The sequence below is a fragment of the Anser brachyrhynchus genome (genome assembly GCF_964034855.1).
Source record: "Anser brachyrhynchus genome assembly, contig: SCAFFOLD_43, whole genome shotgun sequence".
Lineage (NCBI taxonomy): Eukaryota > Metazoa > Chordata > Aves > Anseriformes > Anatidae > Anser > Anser brachyrhynchus.
Window position 1 is genome coordinate 1132214 of NW_027663832.1, and position 9951 is coordinate 1142164.

Here is a 9951-nt window from a genome sequence, read left to right on the forward strand (position 1 = left end):
GTGAGTACAGAGAATCCACTGGCACTACTGGGGATGCAGTGCAGTGAGTCCAGAGAGTGCACTGGCACCAGTGGGGATGCAGTGCAGTGAGTCCAGAGAGTGCACTGGCACCAGTGCGCATGCAGTGCAGTGAGTCCAGAGAGTGCACTGGCACCAGTGGGGATGCAGTGCAGTGAGTCCAGACAGTGCACTGGCACCACTGGGGATGCAGTGCAGTGAGTCCAGAGAGTTCACTGGCACCAGTGGGGATGCAGTGCAGTGAGTCCAGAGAGTGCACTGGCACCAGTGGGGATGCAGTGTAGTCAGTCCAGAGAGTGCACTGGCAACACTGGAGATGCAGTGCAGTGAGTCCAGTGAATGCACTGGCACCAGTGGGGATGCAAAGCAGTGACTCCAGAGAGTGCACTGGCACCACAGGGGATGCACTGCAGTGAGTCCAGAGAGTGCACTGTCACCACTGGGGATGCAGTGCAGTGACTCCAGAGAGTGCACTGGCACCACTAGGGATGCAGTGCAGTGAGTTCAGAAAGTGCACTGGCACTACTGGGGATGCAGTTCAGTGAGTCCAGAGAGTGCACTGGCACCACTGGGGATGCAGTGCAGTGAGTCCAGAGAGTGCACTGGTACCAGTGGGGATGCAGTGCAGTGAGTCCAGAGAGTGCACTGGCACCACTGCGGATCAGTGCAGTGACTCTAGAGAGTGAACTGGCACCAGTGGGGTTGGAGTGCAGTGACTCTAGAGAGTGCACTGGCACCAGTGGGCATGCAGTGCAGTGAGTCCTTATAGTGCACTGGCACCAGTGGGGATGCAGTGCAGTGAGTCCAGAGAGTGCACTGGCACCAGTGGGGATGCAGTGCAGTGAGTCCAGAGAGTGCACTGGCACCACCGGGGATTCAGTGCAGTGAGTCCAGAGAGTTCACTGGCACCACTAGGGATGTAGTGCAGTGACTCCAGAAAGTGCACTGGAACTACTGGGGATGCAGTGCAGTGACTCCAGAGAGTGCACTGGCACCAGTGGGGATGCAGTGCAGTAAGTCCAGAGAGTGCACTGGCACCACCGGGGATTCAGTGCAGTGAGTCCAGAGAGTTCACTGGCACCACTAGGGATGCAGTGCAGTGACTCCAGAGAGTGCACTGGCAGCAGTGGGGCTGCAGTGCAGTGAGTCCAGAGAGTGCATTGGCACCAGTGGGGATGCAAAGCAGTGACTCCAGAGAGTGCACTGGCACCAGTGGGGATGCAGTGCAGTGAGTCCAGAGAGTGCACTGGCACCACTGGGGATGCAGTGCAGTGACTCCAGAGAGTGCAATGGCACCAGTGGGGATGCAGTGCAGTGAGTCCTTATAGTGCACTGGCACCAGTGGGGATGCAGTGCAGTGACTCCAGAGAGTGCACTGGCACCAGTGGTGATGCACTGCAGTGAGTCCAGACAGTGCACTGGTAGCAGTCGGGATGCAGTGCAGTGACTCCAGAGAGTGCACAGGCACCAGTGGGGATGCCGTGCAGTGAGTCCAGAGAGTGCACTGGCACCACTGGGGATGCAGTGCAGTGACTCCAGAGAGTGCAATGGCACCAGTGGGGATGCAGTGCAGTGAGTCCTTATAGTGCACTGGCACCAGTGGGGATGCAGTGCAGTGACTCCAGAGAGTGCACTGGCACCAGTGGTGATGCACTGCAGTGAGTCCAGACAGTGCACTGGTAGCAGTCGGGATGCAGTGCAGTGACTCCAGAGAGTGCACAGGCACCAGTGGGGATGCAGTGCAGTGAGTTGAGAGAGTGCACTGGCACCACCGGGGATTCAGTGCAGTGAGTCCAGAGAGTTCACTGGCACCACTAGGGATGCAGTGCAGTGACTCCAGAGAGTGCACTGGCAGCAGTGGGGCTGCAGTGCAGTGAGTCCAGAGAGTGCATTGGCACCAGTGGGGATGCAAAGCAGTGACTCCAGAGAGTGCACTGGCACCAGTGGGGATGCAGTGCAGTGAGTCCAGAGAGTGCACTGGCACCACTGGGGATGCAGTGCAGTGACTCCAGAGAGTGCAATGGCACCAGTGGGGATGCAGTGCAGTGAGTCCTTATAGTGCACTGGCACCAGTGGGGATGCAGTGCAGTGACTCCAGAGAGTGCACTGGCACCAGTGGTGATGCACTGCAGTGAGTCCAGACAGTGCACTGGTAGCAGTCGGGATGCAGTGCAGTGACTCCAGAGAGTGCACAGGCACCAGTGGGGATGCACTGCAGTGACTCCAGAGAGTGCATTGGCACCAGTGGGGATGCAGTGCAGTGACTCCAGAGAGTGCACTGGCACCACTGGGGATGCAGTGCAGTGAGTCCAGAGAGTGCACTGGCAGCAGTGGGGATGCAGTGCAGTGAGTCCAGAGAGTGCACTGTCACCACTGGGGATGCAGTGCAGTGAGTCCAGAGAGTGCACTGGCACCAGTGGGGATGCAGTGCAGTGAGTCCAGAGAGTTCACTGGCACCAGTGGGGATGCAGTGCAGTGACTCCAGAGAGTGCACTGGCACCAGTGGGTATGCAGTGCAGTGAGTCCAGAGAGTGCACTGGCACCAGTGGGGATGCAGTGCAGTGAGTCCAGAGAGTGCACTGGCACCAGTGGGGATGCAGTGCAGTGACTCCAGAGAGTGCACTGGCACCAGTGGGGATGCAGTTTAGTGAGTCCAGAGAGTGCACTGGCACCAGTGGGGATGCAGTGCAGTGAGTCCAGAGAGTGCACTGGCAATACTGGAGATGCAGTGTAGTGAGTCCAGAGAATGCACGGGCACCAGTGGGGTTGCAGTGCAGTGAGTCTAGAGAGTGCATTGGCAGCAGTGGGGATGCAGTGCAGTGAGTCCAGAGAGTGCACTGGCACCAGTGGGGATGCAGTGCAGTGAGTCCAGAGAGTGCACTGGCACCACTGGGGATGCAGTGCAGTGAGTCCAGAGAGTGGTAGCAGTGGGGATGCAGTGTAGTGACTCTAGAGAGTGCACTGGCACCAGTGGGGTTGGAGTGCAGTGACTCTAGAGAGTGCACTGGCACCACTGGGGACGCAGTGCAGTGAGTCCAGAGAGTGCACTGGCACCAGTGGGGATGCAGTGCAGTGAGTGCAGAGAGTGCACTGGCACCAGTGGGGATGCAGTGCAGTGACTCCAGAGAGTGCACTGGCACCAGTGGGGATGCAGTGCAGTGAGTCCAGAGAGTGCACTGGCACCAGTGGAGATGCAGTTTAGTGAGTCCAGAGAGTGCAGTTGCACCAGTGGGGATGCAGTGCAGTGAGTCCAGAGAGTGCACTGGCACCACTGGGGATGCAGTGCAGTGAGTCCAGAGAGTGCACTGGCACCAGTGGGGATGCAGTGCAGTGAGTCCAGAGAGTGCACTGGCACCACTGGGGATGCAGTGCAGTGAGACCAGAGAGTGCACTGGCACCACTGGGGATGCAGTGCAGTGACTCCAGAGAGTTCACTGGCACCACTGGGGATGCAGTGCAGTGCAGTGAGTCCTTAGAGTGCACTGGCACCAGTGGGGATGCATTGCAGTGACTCCAGAGAGTGCAGTGGCACCACTGGGGATGCAGTGCAGTGAGTCCAGAGAGTGCACTGGCACCATTGGGGATGCAGTGCAGTGAGTCCAGAGAGTTCACTGGCACCACTAGGGATGCAGTGCAGTGACTCCAGAAAGTGCACTGGCACTACTGGGGATGCACTGCAGTGAGTCCAGAGAGTGCACTGGCACCAGTGGGGATGCAGTGCAGTGAGTCCAGAGAGTGCACTGGCACCAGTGGGGATGCAGTGCAGTGTCTCCAGAGAGTGTAGAGTGTACTGGCACCAGTGGGGATGCAGTGCAGTGAGTCCAGAGAGTGCACTGGCACCAGTGGGGCTGCAGTGCAGTGAGTCCAGAGAGTGCATTGGCACCAGTGGGGATGCAGTGCAGTGAGTCCAGAGAGTGCACTCGCCCCACTGGGGATGCAGTGCAGTGAGTCCAGAGAGTGCACTGGCACCACTGGGGATGCAGTGCAGTGACTCCAGAGAGTGCACTGGCACCAGTGGGGATGCACTGCAGTGAGTCCAGACCGTGCACTGGCACCAGTGGGGATGCAATGCAGTGACTCCAGAGAGTGCACTGGCACCAGTGGGGATGCACTGCAGTGACTCCAGAGAGTGCATTGGCACCAGTGGGGATGCAGTGCAGTGAGTCCAGAGAGTGCACTGGCACCACTGGGGATGCAGTGCAGTGAGTCCAGAGAGTGCACTGGCAGCAGTGGGGATGCAGTGCAGTGAGTCCAGAGAGTGCACTGGCACCAGTGGGGATGCAGTGCAGTGAGTTAAGAGAGTGCACTGGCACCAGTGGGGATGCAGTGCAGTGAGTCCAGAGAGTGCACTGGCACCACTGGGGATGCAGTGCAGTGAGTCCAGAGAGTGCACTGGCCCCACAGGGGATGCACTGCAGTGAGTACAGAGAGTCCACTGGCACTACTGGGGATGCAGTGCTGTGAGTCGAGAGAGTGCATTGGCACCACTGCGGATCAGTGCAGTGACTCTAGAGAGTGCACTGGCACCAGTGGGTATGCAGTGCAGTGAGTCCCTATAGTGCACTGGCACCAGTGGGGATGCAGTGCAGTGAGTCCAGAGAGTGCACTGGCACTACTGGGAATGCAGTGCAGTGACTCCAGAGAGTGCACTGGCACCACCGGTGATTCAGTGCAGTGAGTCCAGAGAGTACACTGGCACCACTGGGGATGCACTGCAGTGACTCCAGAGAGTGCACTGGCATCAGTGGGGATGCCGTGCAGTGAGTCCAGAGAGTGCACTGGCACCAGTGGGGATGCAGTGCAGTGAGTCCAGAGAGTGCACTGGCACCACTGCGGATCAGTGCAGTGACTCTAGAGAGTGCACTGGCACCAGTGGGGTTGGAGTGCAGTGACTCTAGAGAGTGCACTGTCACCAGTGGGGATGCAGTGTAGTGAGTCCAGAGAGTGCACTGGCACCACTAGGGAGGCAGTGCAGTGACTCCAGAAAGTGCACTGGCACTACTGGGGATGCAGTGCAGTGATTCCAGAGAGTGCACTGGCACCAGTGGGGATGCAGTGCAGTGAGTCCAGAGAGTGCACTGGCACCAGTGGGGATGCAGTGCAGTGTCTCCAGAGAGTGTACTGGCACCACTGGGGATGCAGTGCAGTGAGCCCAGAGAGTGCACTGGCACCACTGGGGATGCAGTGCAGTGAGTCCAGAGAGTGCACTGGCACCACTGGGGTTGCAGTGCAGTGAGTCCAGAGAGTGCACTGGCACCAGTGGGGATGCAGTGCAGTGAGTCCAGAGAGTGCACTGGCAGCAGTGGGGCTGCAGTGCAGTGAGTCCAGAGAGTGCATTGGCACCACTGGGGATGCAGTGCAGTGAGTCCAGAGAGTGCACTGGCCCCACTGGGGATGCAGTGCAGTGAGTCCAGAGAGTGCACTGGCACCACTGGGGATGCAGTGCAGTGACTCCAGAGAGTGCACTGGCACCACTGGGGATGCACTGCAGTGAGTCCAGACCGTGCACTGGCACCAGTGGGGATGCAGTGCAGTGACTCTAGAGAGTGCACTGGCACCAGTGGGGATGCACTGCAGTGACTCCAGAGAGTGCATTGGCACCAGTGGGGATGCAGTGCAGTGACTCCAGAGAGTGCACTGGCACCAGTGGGGATGCAGTGCAGTGAGTCCAGAGAGTGCACTGGCACCACGGGGGATGCAGTGCAGTGAGTCCAGAGAGTGCACTGGCACCAGTCGGGATGCAGTGCAGTGAGTCCAGAGAGTGCACTGGCACCACTGGGGATGCAGTGCAGTGAGTCCAGAGAGTGCACTGGCACCACTGGGGATGCAGTGCAGTGAGTCCAGAGAGTGCACTGGCCCCACAGGGGATGCACTGCAGTGAGTACAGAGAGTCCACTGGCACTACTGGGGATGCAGTGCTGTGAGTCGAGAGAGTGCACTGGCACCACTGCGGATCAGTGCAGTGACTCTAGAGAGTGCACTGGCACCAGTGGGGTTGGAGTGCAGTGACTCTAGAGAGTGCACTGACACCAGTGGGGATGCAGTGTAGTGAGTCCTGAGAGTGCACTGGCACCAGTGGGGATGCAGTGCAGTGAGTGCAGAGAGTGCACTGGCACCAGTGGGCATGCAGTGCAGTGAGTCCTTATAGTGCACTGGCACCAGTGGGGATGCAGTGCAGTGAGTCCAGAGAGTGCATTGGCACCAGTGGGGATGCAGTGCAGTGACTCCAGAGAGTGCACTGGCACCAGTGGGGATGCAGTGCAGTGAGTCCAGAGAGTGCACTGGCACCACTGGGGATGCAGTGTAGTGAGTCCAGAGAGTGCACTGGCACCAGTGGGGTTGCAGTGCAGTGAGTCCAGAGAGTGCACTGGCACCAGTGGGTATGCAGTGCAGTGAGTGCAGAGAGTGCACTGGCACCAGTGGGGATGCAGTGCAGTCAGTCAAGAGAGTGCAATGGCACCAGTGGGGATGCAAAGCAGTGAGTCCAGAGAGTGCACTGGCACCACTGCGGATGCAGTGCAGTGAGTCCAGAGAGTGCACTGGCATCACTGGGGATGCAGTTCAGTGAGTGCAGAGAGTGCACTGGCACCACTGGGGTTGCAGTGCAGTGAGTGCAGAGAGTGCACTGGCACCACTGGGGATGCACTGCAGTGAGTCCAGAGAGTGCAGTGGCACCATTGGGGATGCAGTGCTGTGAGTCCAGAGAGTGCACTGGCACCACTGGGGTTTTAGTGCAGTTAGTCCAGAGAGTGCCCTTGCACCACTGGGGATACACTGCAGTGTGTCCAGAGAGTGCACTGGCACCACTGGGGATGCAGTGCAGTGAGTACAGAGAGTGCACTGTCAACACTGGGGATGCACTGCAGTGAGTCCAGAGAATGACCTGGCACTAATGGGGATGCAGTGCAGTGACTCGAAAGAGTGCACTGGCTATCGCGGATGCAGTGCAGTGAGTCCGGAGAGTGCCCTGGCACCACAGGGGATGCAGTGCAGTTAGTCGAGAGAGTGCACTGGCACCACTGGGGATGCAGTGCAGTAAGTCCAGAGAGTGCACTGGCACCACAGGGGATGCAGTGCAGTGACTCCAGAGAGTGCACTGGCACCAGTGGGGATGCAGTGCAGTGAGTCCAGAGAGTGCACTGGCACCACTGGGGACGCAGTGCAGTGAGTCCGGAGAGTGCCCTGGCACCACAGGGGATGCAGTGCAGTTAGTCCAGAGAGTGCATTGGAAAAACTGGGGATGCAGTGCAGTAAGTCCAGAGAGTGCACTGGCACCACAGGGGATGCAGTGCAGTGAGTCCAGAGAGTGCACTGGCACCAGTGGGGATGCACTGCAGTGAGTCCAGAGAGTGCACTGGCACCACTGGGGATGCAGTGCAGTGACTCCAGAGAGTGCACTGGCACCAGTGGGGATGCACTGCAGTGAGTCCAGACCGTGCACTGGCACCAGTGGGGATGCAGTGCAGTGACTCCAGAGAGTGCACTGGCACCACTGGGGATGCAGTGCAGTGACTCCAGAGAGTGCATTGGCACCAGTGGGGATGCAGTGCAGTGACTCCAGAGAGTGCACTGGCACCACTGGGGATGCAGTGCAGTGAGTCCAGAGAGTGCACTGGCAGCAGTGGGGATGCAGTGCAGTGAGTCCAGAGAGTGCACTGGCACAAGTCGTGATGCAGTGCAGTGAGTCCAGAGATTGCACTGGCACCACTGCGGATGCAGTGCAGTGAGTCCAGAGAGTGCACTGGCACCAGTGGGGATGCAGTGCAGTGAGTCCAGAGAGTGCACTGGCCCCACAGGGGATGCACTGCGGTGAGTCCAGAGAGTCCACTGGCACTACTGGGGATGCAGTGCAGTGAGTCAAGAGAGTGCACTGGCACCACTGCGGATCAGTGCAGTGACTCTAGAGAGTGCACTGGCGCCAGTGGGGTTGGAGTGCAGTGACTCTAGAGAGTGCACTGGCACCAGTGGGGATGCAGTGTAGTGAGTCCTGAGAGTGCACTGGCACCAGTGGGCATGCAGTGCAGTGAGTCCAGAGAGTGCACTGGCACCAGTGGGGATGCAGTGCAGTGAGTCCAGAGAGTTCACTGGCACCACTGGGGATGCAGTGCAGTGACTCCAGAAAGTGCACTGGCACTACTGGGGATGCAGTGCAGTGAGTCCAGAGAGTGCACTGGCACCAGTGGGGATGCAGTGCAGTGACTCCAGAGAGTGCACTGGCACCACTCGGGATGCAGTGCAGTGAGTCCAGAGAGTGCACTGGCACCAGTGGGCATGCAGTGCAGTGAGTCCAGAGAGTGCACTGGCACCAGTGGGGATGCAGTGCAGTGAGTCCAGAGAGTGCACTGGCACCAGTGGGGATGCAGTGCAGTGACTCCAGAGAGTGCACTGGCACCAGTGGGGATGCAGTGCAGTGAGTCCAGAGAGTGCACTGGCACCACTGGGGATGCAGTGCAGTGACTCCATAGAGTGCACTGGCACCATTGGGGTTGGAGTGCAGTGACTCTAGAGAGTGCACTGGCACCAGTGGGGATGTAGTGCAGTGAGTCCAGAGAGTGCACTGGCACCAGTGGGGATGCAGTGCAGTGAGTGCAGAGAGTGCACTGGCACCAGTGGGAATGAAGTGCAGTGAGTCCAGAGAGTGCAGTTGCACCAGTGGGGATGCAGTGCAGTGAGTCCAGAGAGTGCACTGGCACCACTGGGGATGCAGTGCAGTGAGTCCAGAGAGTGCACTGGCACCAGTGGGGATGCAGTGCAGTGAGTCCAGAGAGTGCACTTGCACCACTGGGGATGCAGTGCAGTGAGACCAGAGAGTGCACTGGCACCACTGGGGATGCAGTGCAGTGACTCCAGAGAGTTCACTGGCACCACTGGGGATGCAGTGCAGTGCAGTGAGTCCTTAGAGTGCACTGGCACCAGTGGGGATGCATTGCAGTGACTCCAGAGAGTGCACTGGCACCACTGGGGATGCAGTGCAGTGAGTCCAGAGAGTGCACTGGCACCATTGGGGATGCAGTGCAGTGAGTCCAGAGAGTTCACTGGCACCACTAGGGATGCAGTGCAGTGACTCCAGAAAGTGCACTGGCACTACTGGGGATGCAGTGCAGTGAGTCCAGAGAGTGCACTGGCACCAGTGGGGATGCAGTACAGTGAGTCCAGAGAGTGCACTGGCACCACTGGGGATGCAGTGCAGTGTAGTGAGTCCTTAGAGTGCACTGGCACCAGTGGGGCTGCAGTGCAGTGAGTGCAGAGAGTGCACTGGCACCACTGGGGATGCAGTGCAGTGACTCCAGAGAGTGCACTGGCACCAGTGGGGTTGCAGTGCAGTGAGTCCAGAGAGTGCACTGGCACCACCGGGGATTCAGTGCAGTGAGTCCAGAGAGTTCACTGGCACCACTAGGGATGCAGTGCAGTGACTCCAGAAAGTGCACTGGCACTACTGGGGATGCAGTGCAGTGAGTCCAGAGAGTGCACAGGCACCAATGGGGATGCAGTGCAGTTAGTCCAGAGAGTGCACTGGCACCACTGGGGATGCAGTGCAGTGAGTCCAGAGAGTGCACTGGCACCAGTGGGGATGCAGTGCAGTGAGTCCAGAGAGTGCACTGGCACCAGTCGGGATGCAGTGCAGTGAGTCCAGAGAGTGCACTGGCACCACTGGGGATGCAGTGCAGTGAGTCCAGAGAGTGCACTGGCACCACTGGGGATGCAGTGCAGTGAGTCCAGAGAGTGCACTGGCCCCACAGGGGATGCACTGCAGTGAGTACAGAGAGTCCACTGGCACTACTGGGGATGCAGTGCTGTGAGTCGAGAGAGTGCACTGGCACCACTGCGGATCAGTGCAGTGACTCTAGAGAGTGCACTGGCACCAGTGGGGTTGGAGTGCAGTGACTCTAGAGAGTGCACTGACACCAGTGGGGATGCAGTGTAGTGAGTCCT